This window comes from Puma concolor, chromosome A3 (genome assembly GCF_028749965.1).
Source record: "Puma concolor isolate L17-30 chromosome A3, mPumCon1.1.hap2, whole genome shotgun sequence".
Taxonomy (NCBI): Eukaryota; Metazoa; Chordata; class Mammalia; order Carnivora; family Felidae; genus Puma; species Puma concolor.
Genome location: NC_141669.1, coordinates 64,736,058 through 64,752,789, shown reverse-complemented (window position 1 = coordinate 64,752,789; position 16,732 = coordinate 64,736,058).

Genomic DNA, 16,732 nt, shown 5'->3' with positions numbered 1-16,732 from the left:
AAGACCTGACTGCTAGAATACTAAGCTCTTAAGGTCTCACACAGTATTCAAGTAATAATGCATGGTGAGGGTGCTGAATTTAGTTGGTTAATGAGACAACAATTGAAAAGGATCAGTATTGAAAAGGATCACATTGAAAAAGATCAATAATTTTTGGAGCTAAGGGTTATCTAAAGATTCAAATATAAAGGAAAAACCTTTTGCTAGAAACCAAATGTAAATGTGGGTGATGGTCCTTGCATTGGTAAGGCTTCCTTATGGGCAAAGGATACCTCATATGGCCACTCTTTAGTTAAGCCATTCTTGCCCTTAATCCCATGTTACACTGAACATTGTATGCCCTACAGCAGAATGGTTGAGAGTGTGAGATCTGCAGCTAGACTTCTGGATTCAAATTTTGTCACTCCTGCCTCCAAACTGTGTGAGTTTAGGCAAGTAACTAAACTGCTCAGAGCCTCAGTTCATCCTCTGTAAAAAAGGACAATAAGATACATGTATCATTTCGTTTTTAACTATTTTTTTAAATGTGTATTTATTTTTGAGAGAGAGAGAGAGAGAGAGAGAGAGAGAGAAAGTAAGTGAGTGGGGAAGGAGCAGAGAGAGGGAGACACAGAACCTGAAGCAGGGTCCAGACTGAGCTGTCAGCACAGAGCCTGTCGTGGAGCTCAAACTCAGGAGCCATGAGATCATGACCTGAGCTGAAGTCGGACACTAAACTGACTGAGTCACCCAGGTGCCCCTCCTTTTTTAACTATTAAGTGAGTTAATACCTTAAAAGTATTTAGAGCAAATCGATAGCTCAATATGTGGTGAGCCATTACTATTTCTAGCACTGGGGTTTCCTTCTTTCATTTGAATACACTAAGAATTTGAAGGCCAATTTTAGAGAAAGCCTAAACTAAAGAACCAGACAAAAGGGGTAAATCATAGTCTAATTTTTTAAAATTAAATACTTGCTATATTTCAACCATTTCTAACGTAAATGTCTTGTATCTACCTTTGTGTTCATCGCTCAGGGTTATTCTGTGAATTCTGCTTCCCTGTAAGTCATGGTTTCTCTTACTGCCTAACTTAGACCTGATGGACAGCCAAGAACTGTGGCATGAACTTTTTTTTTCAAGGATAGAATGAATCCTCTGGCTGGATTAAAGATGCCCTTCTATTTTGGATTGTTTTATCCTAGTGTTTTTCAGTTTACCAGAGAAAGGATGCCAACTGGGTGGCTTTTATAGAAAAGGTAAACTTTTGCTCAGGGACACTCAAAAACCTTTTGCCTGACCTTTGCAGATCACTGGCTCCAGCATTAGCCTTTGCAAGTTGTGCCTCCATTATCTAACTTTTGTTCCCATATCTTAATCTCTTTTCATCTAATTTATAAGTTGTACAAAGCATTCATCAGTTTGTAATGGTCCCTGTGATTTCAGTATAGATGGCTACTCCTCATGCATTAAATAGTTCTCTATAAAACTATGTGTAAATGGAATAAAATGTGACTCTACTGGGGGATTTTAATACTTCAACTATTGCAAGTCTTCCCTTTTCCAGTGTACTCTGTCTCACTTGTTCCATTACATCATGGAGATGTGCAAAGTGAAAATTGTCTGGTACATTTTCCCTTCTGAAAGAGTAATGGAAAATCTTTGAATTGCTGAGATTATTGGAATGTCTATTACCTAAGGGCAGGTGTTGTCAGTGAGACCAGTGGTTTGTGTGTGAGTGAGAAAGGGAGGGGAGAGTGGGACGGGTTAGTATCTGATTTATGTAATTAATTTCTATAGCATAAAATAATCCTATATATTTAGCTAAGGAATGTTGATATGACTCCTGAAGGCTAGGGATCCACAATACTCTTCCTATGAATATAAAACCATGACAAATAGCAGGTTCCATAAATAACGTGGAGGTCATGAGTGAAGCTTGTCGGTACTGGCATATGTAGCATTTTAGAGAAGTGAGTAATGCTCTGTCTTATTTTTAGAATGTACTGACTTTAACGCAATAAAAGACTATTTAATTATTTTTCTTATAGGCTGATGGCAAAAGAGAAAATTTTGTTGACTGCTGAAGAAACACGAATCTGCAAATTTTAGTCGGTTTTAGGTAGCCTATGGGTATATAATTGTAAACTTTTTTGAACAAAGTAATAATCAGTTAAATAATTGTACCATTTTGTGCAAATTAAGGGTGGCTTTCCCTTTCTTTTTGCCTTTCTAATTGTTTATCACCTTAATTCTTTAATACTAAAAACTTAAGGGCACCAATCCGAGATGCCCAGTGACTCAGCAGGATGAGAAAAATCTTCATTGGAGTCCAGTGAAAATCCAAGGTATGATATAAAGATAAAATGCCTCTCTATCCAATCCCATGAACTTAAATAAGATCCCACGGTATTCAAATTACATCCAAGGAAAGACAACAGAAATAGGCAGTGGTGGTGAGAAGGCTTCTATGGAGGGAGAGCAACAGCTATGACTGATAGTAAAACCTCTAAAATGCCTGAATATAAATCCAAAACAGTGTTTTAAACAACACAATGGAGGCTTCAGAGTAAAGGAAAACAGTCAATTATAGAGCTAGTCAGCTATATAAATAAAAAATTACTTTTTGTACATCTGAGTCAATGTGTATAAATATTGACCCCGGTACAGACAGAAATATTGACAGAACTTTGTTACAAGTGTTTCAGGTAGAAAAAGACTACTGGCTCCTTCTCTGAGATTTATAGAAGTGTAAGTATCCAACACAGGAGGGTGACCGAAAGAGAGGATAATAGGAATGGCTACACTGACAAAGAGGGAAAAAAGTCTCTCCTCTGAACAGAAATTTGTGTGTATTTCCATGAATATGGCCAATGTTTTTAAATAGAAGTTTTAAGAAGAGGAATTGAGTATGGCTAAATTTTAGCAAAATGTGACCACACTACAGTATTTGTCCACGTGGTGGAAGAGGGACATACCATGGCCAAGGCTTTCAAATGAAGAACTGCCTAGTAAGAACGACAGTTACTGTTAAATAGAGCTCGAACAATTACATATTCTAGGTCTTTAATCTAGATGGGAGATACCTGAATACTGAGTCTGGACTCACCAGCTATTTTTAGAATTCAGAGCAGGGGAAATTGTTTTTCATCTTGAAATTTCATTGATCCTGATTTAGTGCTTTGTACACCAGGGCTCCCATAAAGAGGTGACACTTAAGAATGACAAGTAATAACATCATTTCCTGGTCTCGTCCATAGTTCCTATTTACTACAACACTATATCAGCAGTTAGAAATATCTATATCTCTATCATCTATATCTATATCTATATCTATATCTATATCTGTATCTGTATCATCTATATCTACATCTATCTATATAGATCTAAAAAGGGAAGCAGTTTTTTCCAAAGAGTAATCCAATACAATAGGTTCTGGGTTTTTGAAATTCTTGACAGTTATATTAAAACACTTAACAACTTGATCTCTCTTGAAAAATACTTGTACATCTTCTGGAAGATGAGATACCTCATTGCAGTTTAGTCATCCAGTAATTCCAAAAGAGCCAGCTGAGAAGTCTATTCAAAAATTCCCTTAAAATCCTAAAGAGCTCTATGGAAGCTGATGAGCTATTTTCTATTCCTGTTAAAAACAAAATACAGGAGAAAAATATAAGGCAAACCTCCAGGCATGAAGTGATCACCAGAATTTGCATCTCCAATTTTCTTCCACTTCAATATCTCTTACCTGTCTGGTCCACTTACACCATTCTTCTCTGTCTTAGGCCATTTTCCTCACAGTTCCCATTGGGCTTAACCTCTCAGAGGTCTCTGATTATCTACTCTAACATTGTTAGATGGGACCATTTTTTACTTTGTATCAATTCAAGTAGAAACTGACTTTTACAAAGGAACTTCGTAAAATTTAAGAGGAAAGTGGTGTTTTTTAAAAAATATTTTTAAATTTATTTTTGAGAGGCAGACACAGAGAGCTAGCTGGGGAGGGGCAGAGAGAGAAGGAGACACAAAATTGGAAGCAGGCTCCAGGCTTTAAGTTAACCAGCGCACAGCCTGACAGGGGGCTCGAACCCATGAACCATGAGATCATGACCTGAGCCAAAGTTGGATGCTTAACTGACTGAGCCACCCAGGTGCCCCAAGAGGAAAGGGTTTTTACATTGACCAAATGTAGACTTGATTAAAAGCAAGTAGTATGGCTGGCAGAGCTTGTGAGATCTTGCCCTATTTTCTTGTCTTTCACAATCTTTTCTCATGACCAGATTAAATTATTTGGATTGCTAGGCTAAGGCACACATAGGCTATTCCCTTATAATATTGAGGTTCTTAGGAATTTTTATTTGTTTGTTGATTTTGTATCATAATGGTCACTTTGGTTCTGGGTTCTGTTGAGCTCCTGGTCTACAGTTATCTTTAACTGTTGACTGTTCTCTTTTACAGTCATCTGACTTTTCCTTGAGTATCAGGATAAAGAAGCCCCATCCTTATCTGGCCTCTAACACTGCTTTTCGAATTCTGAAAGAATCATCTCACACAGCATTTATGATTGTTGTTTGCCTGAGTTGATGAGTTTTCCTGAGTTTATGAGTTCTAGAGTCATTGCTCTGGTCTTCTAGTCCAAACATGTGAATGGTCAAATCTTCAGATGATTCTAGTACTTAAGCTGAGAGTCACCCACAGCTTGCAAATCATCCCAGCAGGAAAAAGCCATTCTCTCTGTGCCCCTTCCAAGCTCCTGACACACAGAATGTACGAGCATGATAACGTAGCTGTGGTTTTATGCCACTAAGTTTGGAGTGTTTGTCCAAATGGTGACTCCAAATGGTGACTAAAACAACTAGGGATATAAATTTTGGAGTTCATAACCCATATATTGCATTTAAAGCCTTGGAATGAAAGAAGATCAATGTCTGTGCCCTGAGTAGAGACTGAGCAGAGACAGACTGACTAAAGTAAATTTAGAAGGAATAGCTACTGGACTAAAAGAGCACCAGGAGACCAAAGAAGATAATTGGGATTGGAAGTGATGCATTTTTTGGTAATGAGACCAAGAATATGACTGTCAGTTTCTTCCCTTCCCTCAGCGTGACTGGCTTCAGCAGAGTAGAGGAAAAAAAATCATTGAAGTTGAGAGGCCAAATAAAGAAAACTTTAAATACATTTTGAAATATTTGAAATAATTACTTAGACTTCAGATCATTGAAGCTCACCACCAGTATTTTTCTTCTAACGTAACTTCCATAACTAATGTGCAATCTAAATGATAGCCAGGTGCTTCCAAATTTCTCAAGATCTAGAAAAAATGAACTCAAGTCCCTTTCCTAAAATTTGAATAGGTTTTCTCCATAAAAACACTTTATGTTATATTCTCATGGCTACGTCGGACTGTTGTTTCTTCATGTGCCATCTCTAATTTGAGTCACACCTGCTCAGATATGGAACATGGACTCTTTAATTTATACACTCATTCATACACATTAAAAAAAAAATGGAAGGAACGTTGAAGAGGAGTTAAGATCATAGCAACCCAAACAACTTTGAGTGGAACAGTAGACATCAGTCTTGATTAGTCCTTTGTCTATCCTACAACCAAGGTCTCAGCAATGACCTTTTACCCCACCCAGCCTCCAGTTTCATGCTATGTCTCTGGTTGACCTCTCTTCCACCTTTGTCTTGTTTCCTTTTCTTTACTCCTGGAAAACCCTAAGAATTCCGCATTATTTCCCAATTCTACAGAGCGATTTTCCCTTTTAGGTGTTCAGCAAACGAAATTCCCTTTCATAGGATGTGGTGTAGTTATGAATAGATAGAAACTCTGCTTTTACTTTTGCCTCATTTTTAGTATCCCCCCCTCCCCCCAGGTTTTTAGTTACTTTACTTAGCAAGTTTTTCTGGTGTATGTTCTGACTTCTGCATATTTGAAAATATCGCTATTTTTGCCTTCACGCATAAGGATAACTTGACTGTTTTAGCATTCTGAAGTCACAGTCATTTTATTTACAACTCTGTGGTTGACACTCCTTTCCTTCTTTCACTTAGTGTCACAGAGAAAAATCTTTGAGGCGGATCTCATTTTGCAAATAAGTAGATTTTTGCTCGGATAAATTTTGAATGTTTTCCCTCATCATTGAAGTTTATTATCTATCATTTCTTTTGAATTTTAAAGAAATTTTATGTTTATCTTCTACATTATTATTACATATTATCTTTAGTTCCATAGGTAAAATCTCTTCTTTGATTGTATTGTATTTATGAATAAAAAAATTAGAATGGTTTTCTGTTTATTGTAGTAATTTTATTTAAAAAAATGTTTAGTGTTTATTTATTTTTGAAAGAGAGAGAAAGAGTGTGAGCAGGGGAAGAACAGACAGAGGGAGTCACAGAATCCAAAACAGGCTCCAGGCTCTGAGATGTCAGCACATAGCCTGATGGGGGGCTTGCACCCATGAACCGGGAGATCATGACCTGAGCCAAAGTTGGATGCTTAATCGACTGAGCCACTCAGGCGCTCCTGTAATAATTTTATTTTCTTTTTTTTAATTTTTTTTTAATTTTTTTTTTCAACGTTTATTTATTTTTGGGACAGAGAGAGACAGAGCATGAACAGGGGAGGGGCAGAGAGAGAGGGAGACACAGAATCGGAAACAGGCTCCAGGCTCTGAGCCATCAGCCCAGAGCCCGACGCGGGGCTCGAACTCACGGACCGCGAGATCGTGACCTGGCTGAAGTCGGCCGCTTAACCGACTGCGCCACCCAGGCGCCCCATGTAATAATTTTATTTTCAAAAGAAGGTAGTTTTGATTTTTCAAAGAAGGAATGGAGTCTAAATTGTAGGATCTTTCCTTAAGTACAGTATTTTTTCTCAATTTGGTCATCTACAGAGGGCTATCTATGCTTTTCTCATCTTGTTTTATGGACAAATAGAAATGGATATAGTTTCTGTTAAACTGATATGATTTCCTACTAGAATCTTTCCTGTATGGCTCTAGTGATAAACAGAAAAAGTTACAATATAACAGTGTAACTCTGATGTCTTCACAAATCTCAAGGTTTCTCGAAAAATTCTTTCCTCTATCCTAGAAATAAAGTGATTCAAGCTCTGATCCTTTGCGAGTGCAGATAATGTAGTTGTTTCCCAAATAACTTCTGAGGATTCCAGGTAAGTGTTTACAAATTTTAATAATCACTTGCTATCTATCACTATGGATCATTTAGAGAATAATTGCTCGGTAGCTACTGTGATCTTAACATGTAGACAGGATCATGTCATTCCCATTCCCTTGTTTAAAATCTTCAATAGCTCCTCATTTCACTTAGGAAAAAGATAAACCTTTAGACTCACCAATTGTAGTATTATTTAATCTCCAGGATCATCCTTTGCTATCATCTCTCACAGGTGTCCTTTTGGGGCCTTAAAAACACCAAGTTCCTTCCTACCTCAGGATTTTGCAGATATCCTTTTCTCCACAAAGTGTTCTTCCTTCCCTTTTCTGACTCCTAATGACCTTCACCCCTCAAGTCTCTCTTTTTTTTTTTTTAGTTTATTTATTTATTTTGAGAGAGAGAGAGAGAGAGCTAGAGAGAGTGAGAGAGAGTGAGCAGGGGAGGGGCAGAGAGAGAGAGGAGAAAGAGAATCCTAAGCAGGCTCTGTGCTGTCAACCCAGAACTCGATGTGAGGCTGGATATCACAAACCATGAGCCAAAATCAAGAGCCGGACACTTAAGCAACTGAGCCACCCAGGCACCCCACTCAGGTCTTATTTTAAGTGTCATTCCCTCACAGGTTTTCCATGACCCTGTCTGCCAGTTGGAATGAACTCCTCCTGTTACAGCTTCTAACAGAATCCTATACGTTTTCTCAGCGATTATTTAATTCCTGTCCCCTCCAAAAGGGTATGACTTTTTAAAAATTGTTTTTAATGTTTATTTATTTTTGAGAGACAGAGAAAGAGAGAGAGAGAGCACAAGCAGGGGAGGGGCAGAAAAAGAGGAGGATGCAGAATCCGAGGCCGGCTCCAGGCTCTGAGCTGTCAGGACAGAGCCTGACATGTGGCTCGAACACATGAGCTGTGAGATCATGAGCTGATCTGAGGTTGGATGCTTAACCGACTGAGCCACCCAGGCTCCCTGTCTATGACTTTTAAGAAGGCAATGACTCTGTCTTTTGGTACAATCTGTCTCCAGAGCCAAGCTGAAGTAATATTCGAGTAAGTGAATGAATCTGCATTGCTGTTTCTGGTTTCTCCATGGGGGTTTCTGCACATTTCATTTCACCCTCTGTTTTGTTCTGTGAATTTGTCTTCGTCTTAGAGCATGAACACCATCTCTCATCTTTGTTTTTTATTCCCCAGGTCAGTGCTAAAGGAAAGCTGACAACAGGTTGCAGGTTTGCTGTATATATATATATATATATATATATATATATATATATATATATATATAAACTTTGCTGTATCTATATATACAGCAAAGTTTATATATATAAATGAAGTTTATATACATATATAAACTTCATTTATTCATTCAAAATATTGACCAAGCAGTTATACTCCAAGCACTATTATAAATGTTTGGTGACTCTCCCTGGGTGTGGGGAGCAAGCTGCAATGTTGCCAGCTCACTGCTCATGAGGCCTTGCAGTACCAGTGATATGGTCAAAATGTTATGGTCCACATAGGAGAGGTTGTGCTCCTGATGATTCAATGCATGGATTTCACTCTTAACCCTAATACCTTCACATTTCAGAAGCTGGTAGTATTAATTGGTCAGCGTTTTGTCTATCGCATTTTGGTACATGGCTCCTTTAACAGAGGATGTTTGACATTGATACTCCATGCTGTCCTTCAATATAATTCCACCTGCATAACTTGTTTAAAAATGTCTATTTATTTATTTATTTAGTGAGAGACAGAGAAAGCGAGTTAGCAAAAATGGGGGAGGGGCAGAGAGAGAGGGAGAGAGAGAATCCTAAGCAGGCTCCACACTGTCAGCACAGAGCCCGACACAGGGCTGGATCTCATGAACTGTGACATCACGACCTGAGCCAAAATCAAGAGTAGGACACTTAACTGACGGAGCCACCCACGTGCCCCTCTACCTGTATAACTTTTAACAGAAATGCCTCCAAGTTCCTTGCATATGGCCGGTATTCATTTTTACTTTCTGGTGCTAATGTGGAATTGTTTTTTTCCTCTTTCCCCTTTAAAAATATTATGTTAGGCATTGCAATCAGAATTTGAGAGCAGAGAGATAAAAGTCTGCTTTTGTTATTATCTTGCCCAGAAGCTTCCAATGATTTCTTCACCAGACTATGGTCTCCATATACTCTCTCATCTGCTATTTACCCGTTTATTTTTGTTATGAGTAGGAACTGAATCCCAGGAAATTATTATGTGTATTAAAAAACTCAAGAGTATCCATATAGCGTGAAATATCCTGTAATAGATTGTCCAGATAGCTTCAGAGGAAGATTTCATGATGCTAGTAACATTTGCATTTCATAGTTGATCAAACACCCTTGTGAAATGAACGAGCAGTGTCATGAGTACTTCACACTGTTGACTCACTCCAATATATTGGGATTTGAATGTTCATCACCCCTATCAAATCAATTCAGCATTACTAACTTCACTTCTAGGGAATGGGATTTTTGGAGGCTTCTTCTCCATAATTCGGCAGAAGAGAAGAGAGAAAGCTCCATGAGGTATAAAAGAGTACTAGAATTCCTCCATTTTTATAAGTGCATTCAAATAGCATCAGATGAAACCCAACCACATATGTGTGAAAATAGGAAACACTAAGGTATGGATAACACTCAGGTGTAAAATGAGATTACTGCATAAGAAACACTATCCTAAAAATACATCTGTTCTTTTGAACTGAATCATTGGAGGATAATCTTGGAAAGAAGAACTTCCAACAGTAGTTATGGCTGTTATCCATTAGAATGACTTCATTAGAAGAATATCCTCTTAAACATCCTTGACTTTTTCTACTATGTGCCAGAGACAGCTAAATAAAGCATGGTCTTTTCCAGAAGTGAGACTCACATGACATATCATTAATGTATTCCAATTGCCTCCTGAAGTGGTTCCAGTTATGATTTTTTTCTCACCTAATATAGATCATAAACAAAAAGTAGAGTATAAGTAAGATTACGTTTCATTTTCCATCAAGGGAGTATATTTGATATAATAATATTATTTTGGACCCTTCATATTGAAAATGAGAATTTATATCCCTTTAAAATATGAAGTGCCTATTTTCTACTGGGTACCTAATTATCTTCCCTTAGAAATTTTTTAAAAAAACAAATGTGATAAGGGAGTCAGTATATCATTAATTTCATCTTATAGAGATAACATGCATAGATTTTTCTTTGTTACAGTAGGTAAAACATGTCATAAGTCTAAAATAAAATATTAATCTACTCCTACCATTTCAATTTCACATCTGGATATAACGCAAAGCTCTCAGCATCAGGATAGTGTCTATCCTCCATATCCTTTCTATGTTCATGCCAATAAAATTAATACAAACTTTATATACATATATATGTGAAAATATATGTGAAATGTGTCAAAATATCTAAGACAATGTACAAAATGAACTAAATCTATTATAAAATTACTATAATCAAAAGAATATAGTATGGGCTGAGGAACAGACCTTTTCCAGACACACTTGTCTATACTCTGGGCGGACTAACATAATAAGCGTTTAGGGTTAGCCTCCTGCTTTGTGCAGGATTCTTGCATGGAGAGTCGTAACAATGAGGCTTTTCTTTCCAGGAAGCAACTTTATTCATGCCGGCATGGCTCAGTTGGATTCTGTACCGGAAGAACTGAGCCCCAATCACCACATGGTGTAGTTTTTTATATATTTTCTATTTCTTTGTCTCCCATATATGGAAACACACAAGCATGCAGTCTGATTAAGTGGTCTCATGTTACAAGGTCGTGAGGGATGTTATCACGTATGCATATAGCCAGGTTGCATTGAAGTTTGTTTTATTTTCTCTCCTAGGGAGGGGACACTACCACAGCTTGAGTTGCCAAGGATTCTCCATTGTCTATAGCAGTGCTGTTCAGCAGAACTTTCTTTTTCTTTTTTTAATTTTTTTTTTGATGTTTATTTTTGAAAGAGACTGAGAGAGAGAGAGAGAGAGAGAGAGAGAGAGAGAGAGACAAGGGGCAGAGAGAGAGGGAGATACAGAATCTGAGGCAGGCTCCAAGTTCTGAGCTGTCAGCGTAGAGCTCCATGCAGGGCTTGAACTTTGAACTCACTAACCTTGAGATCATGACTTGAGCCAAAGTCGATGTTTAGCCAAATGAGCCACTCAGGTCCACTCAGGTTCACCCCGCCAAACTTTCAATGACAGTGGAAATATTCTGTAACTTGTTCTGTCCAGTAGGGTAGCCACTAGCTGCTACCTGTGGCCATTGAGCACTTGAAACCTGGCTCATTAAACTGAGGTCCTGAGTTTTTAATTGTGCTTGAATTGTGCTTAAAGTCAACCTGAGTTCAAAGCCTATAGGGTTTAAGAATAAAAACTGAAAGACGGCAGTGCTGCAAGTGTGTGAAAGGCAAGCCTAAGAGCATGGCTTACATCACACGTGGGAAAACTGTCCTCATCTCTCCATTGAATACATCATCAACTCTATTCTTATTGAAAGCACAGCTTTTTCTTGAAAACCAGTCAGCCAGTTGCCCTTCCTCCTTTTCCAGCTCATGTTTTTGATTATTGCAGGCATGTTAGTTGGAAAGAAAGAGGATGTGAAGTGTGGATATAGTCTTATGATTAATTAACCTTTTATGATGCTTGCATTAGACGAATGGACAGGGTAGGACTAATGTCATTTTGGCTAGCCATACTAGGTTCTACCATATTCAATTGTTTGGGAGATAATTTGATACATATTTACTTCCAATTGTTTGGCAGTAGGGCTCTGCTAATTAATATCTCTGGACACAATTTTATGAAGCCTGTTGACATACCGACAGATGACATTTTAAATTAATTTTTTCTATCCTTGTCTTTCATTTATATGGACAATCAAGAATTATGTTTTGGGGACAATACATTCATGCTTTGTAATGGTCTTATATGTAAAGAATACAAAGGACATAGATATTTGGTCTGATTGTATATCTGAGAGCTTTGAGATTCCATTTATCTGAATACTATCATTTTCAAAATTTCTATGTCAGTAACTGCTTAGCTCTCCAGGGATTTTGCGTTTATGAGTGCAAATGGCCTCCTGATTTTTACAAAACAAAAACTAGCTCTTCTTTGGCAGGCAAAATGTTTCCAGTGAAGTGATCTCCTTTTCTCACATTAAATAACAAAGATTGGATTTTTCTAAATGTTTTGTCTATGCAACATCTTTAACACTTTAATTGATATGAAATGATCTTGGCCTTGTAAAGTATGCTCACTGAATGGCTAGGTTCTTCTTTTTTCTATGAGCCAGTACAAGCATTTCACAGCACCTAGTTCTTTGAAAAACAGAACCCAAGCAGTACCTACAATGTTGGCACACTGCCAAGAAAGTCCTTGTGTGTGTGTGTGTGTGTGTGTGTGTGTGTGTGTGTGTATGTGTGTGTGTGTGAGAGAGAGAGTACGCGTGCGCATGTGTGTGATGAATCACTCATAGTCTGTAAGATCTATCAAAATAGCCTTGTTTGAAAACCTTGTTTTCCCTATTTTTTCTTCTTCTGATGACTCATACTTTGTGCTTCATGTCTAGATTCTCTTTTCTTTCTTGTTTCTCATCATGTTCATTCAGAAGACGCTCTTTCACTAGTTCCAAAATTTGTATTTCTATATTCTGTCAGTTTTCATCTTGAAACATACACACAGCAATATGCTCTGAATCATAAAATTCTGCATTAAAACCCAACACTTAAGAAAACCCCACATATTCTCAATACAGGTTTACCTGCACTTCTGTTCCCATTTTTTTTAACCACAAATTTATCAACATTTTAAATATATTGTCACTTGAAACTATTTCATCTGTTAGGAAGATTTTGGCTGCAAGAAACATAAAAACCAATGCTAAGAAGCTTCAGAAATATGGACACTTAAACACTTTATTGAGGAATATGGAAAGTATGGTGGCTTCAAGGTTAGTTGAATGAGTGATTCAAGGAAGGTCTCAAGGACTCAGGTTCTTCTCATCTTTCTCCTCAGCCATTGTTTTCTTGTAAGTCAGTTTTATTGAGGCAAAATTTACATATAATAAAATTCATAAATCTTACATGTACAATTAGGTGAGTTGTGACAAATGTATACTCATGTAATCACTACTACAATCAAGAAATTAAGCATTTCTATCATTCCAAAAATTCCACTAGCCCCTTTGCAATCAATCCACCCCTTCAAACTAATCCCTGGGCATTTCAGTGGAATTATACAATATGTACTCTTTTGTGTCTTTTTTTTCTTTACATAGCATCATGCTTTTGAGATCCAGCCAGGTTGTTGCGTATATCAGTCATTTGTTCTTCTTTATTGCTGAGTGATATTCTGATGTGTAGAAGATATATTATATTCCACAATCTACTTGATGTGAATTTGAGCTGTTTTCAGTTTTTGGCTATTACATAAGAAGCTCTGAAGCATCTACATAAAAGTCTGTGTAGATATAGGTTGACATTCCTCTTAGGTAAATAACCAGGAACGTGCATGCTGGGTCATATGCTAATTATACATTTAATATTATAAGAAACTGACAAACTATTTTCTGAAGTGGCTGTACCACTTTGGATCCCCACCAGCAAAGAAAGAGAATTCCTGTTACTCCACATACCTACCAAAACTTGATATTTTAACAGGGCTTTTTGAAGAGCAAATTTTTTAATTTTGATGAAGTTAATTTATCAAGTTCTTTTTTAGGCTTTCAGCTTTTGGGGTACATTCTAATTATACAAACTCAAAGATCACAAAGATTTATGGAATCCAAAATCATAAGGAATTTCTCTTAGGTTTTCTCCCAAAAGTTTTATAGTTTTAGTTCCTGCATTTAGATTTAGATCTATGATCAATTTTAAGTCAAGGTTTATATGAGGAGTGAGTTTAGGGTTGAATTTCTTTTCTTTCTTTTATTCTTCCTTTCTTTTTTTGGATATATAAATAAGTATTTTAACCTCATTTGTTGAAAGTTCTGCAGTTTCTGGTGTTTGATTTATACTTTTACCCTCATGTTCACAAGATGACTGCAGAAATTCTAGGCATCACATTCAGAATGATATCCAGAAGAGAGCATCTCTTTATAGAAGTGCCCAGAAAACTTTTGTCTCCACCTACACTTCATATATACATACTATCTAAACCAATCACTGGAAAGGGGAATGGTAATATCATGATTCATTTATTATTTAACAAGAAAATAGTGTGTTTTCTATTTGCATTCTAGGGACTTGGAATATAGTAGTGACTCAAATAGTCAAAAATGTTGCCTGTTCTCATGGAGCATACAATGTACCAAGGAATACTCTTTGTTTATTTTCAAAATAAGTTACCTGTATAATATGTTGTTGTACAGTAGTAACTACTAGGAGGAAAAAAGGAAAAGCGGCTATGAAGTATCATGGGTAAGTTGAAATTTGAGATAGGGTGGTTTAAAAAAGGACTCCCTGAGTTGACTTTTGGATAAAGTCCTGAATAAAGTGATAGAGTAGGCGATACAGATACAGATTGAAGAGTAGTCCAGGAAAAAGGGAAAGTGCAAAGGTCCTGAGAAGGTCAAGGAGGCCACAGTGGTTGGAGGGAGTAGTAGGAAATGGGGTAGTTACAGAAAATGTAGATCCTTGCAGACAAGTCATTCTCACCCAGAGGCAATTTTGACAACATTTATAAAATTTGGTTGACAGTTTTGGTCATCATAACTTGGTGGGAAGGAACTGCTAGGGGGGCTAGGGATGCTGCTATATATCCTACAGTGCTAAATATCCTAAGTATCTATAGGAGATAGACTTCCTCTGGGCCCTCCTCCCCCTCTCAGCAAGGAATTATCTGGCTCAAATGTCAATACTGCCAAGGTTGAAGTAAGGTCATAGTAAGGACTGGCTTTTCCTGAATGACTTAGAATGAAACTAAAGTGTTTTTACCAAAGAATGATCTAATTTAATTTCTTAAAAAGATCACTTAGTTGTTTGTTGTGAATAGACTGAAGGGGTCGACGGGTAGAAAATAGGACAGCATTTAGGAGGGTACCACAATTACCTAAGAAAGACATGATGGTTTGGACCAGGATGGTGGCAGTAGGGGTGGTGAGAAGTGATGGATTCTGGATATGTTTTGGAGGTTGAGCTAACAGGATTTGCCAACCACCATAGACTAAATGTTTGTGTCCCCCTAAAATTCATATGTTGAAACCTAATTCCCAATGTGATGGTGGAGATGCGGCCTATGGGGGGTCATTAGGTCATAACCTCCCCAGCCTTCAGAACTATGAGAAATAAATTTGTTGTTTATGAGCCCCCCAGCCTGTGGTGTTTTGTTATAGCGGCCTGAGCAGACAAAGACACAAATACACAAATATACAGGTGTGAAGAGAAGAGCCATGTATCACTCCTCAGGAGTAATTGGTTGTGCCTGGTGCTGGAGCTGCATCTTCCCAAAGAAATTAACCCGGGGAAGTGGGTAGAAACCTGAACAAATTTGGAATGGGAGACAGAATGCCCATATGTTTGGATAGGCAACCAAGAGCATCAGTTACCTTATGGAAATAAGAATGGACACTGTTGGGTTAGTGAATGACGACCTTAAAGGATGCAATTATTCTACATATAGACTACTGAATTTCTTTAAAAAGGCTTTTTATCCACAGCACCAAGTGCTTTTTAAGAAATGTTTTCTCATGCCATCTTTCATTTGGTGACAGATGTAGGAAGCCCTAAAATCTTATTCCATCAAAGTCATTCAAGGACTTTGGTTTTTCTTTCAGTTTACATTCCAAGTTAGTACTGATTTCCTAAACAGGATGTTGATACATTGTTTAATAATGGCTTTTGGAGCATTTCTTTTGTCTACCCTAAAATATTCGAAGCTCACTATGAGTCATTATTATGTGTTAGGAAACCACTTAATAACGTTTCTCTCACTAAATTATCATAATAATCTTCTAGCTAATAACCTGCCGAACATCCTTTCTTAGACCCAACTCTACTCAGGCTCCCCCAAACTCTTTTTCAACTGGGCATGGCTTTTGACTGCCATGTTCTGTCTACATTGTCCAATTTTAGTGAAAACCCCACTAAGTCAGTTTAGGCCAATCCCCCATCTACCACAATGGAACACTCTCCACGTCTAACGCAGTTCCTCATCCTTCACCATCCCCCAGATCAGTTCTGATCACCCAGGCCTGTCTATCTTCAGCAAGAATCCTGTTAGCTCAGTTTAGCCAGAATACTCCTTTTATCCCTGACATTGCCTCTTAATAATTTTCCATCCACTGAACCCCCCCCCCCCGACTATGAATTCCCACTTTCCTTTGTTGTCTTTGACATTGAATGCACCTCTTTCTTCTATTGTAATAGTTTGGAATAAAGTTTTCTTTATCATTTTAACTTGTGTCATTATAAATTTTTATTTAACATACCTTATGACCTAAATTTGGTTATTTCCAGTTTACAGGCAGAAAGAAAGAAAGAAAGAAAGAAAGAGAGAGAAGAAAAGAAAGTTAGGCAAAAGAAAGTTTGGTAAAGTTTATCCAACCACTAAATAGGTC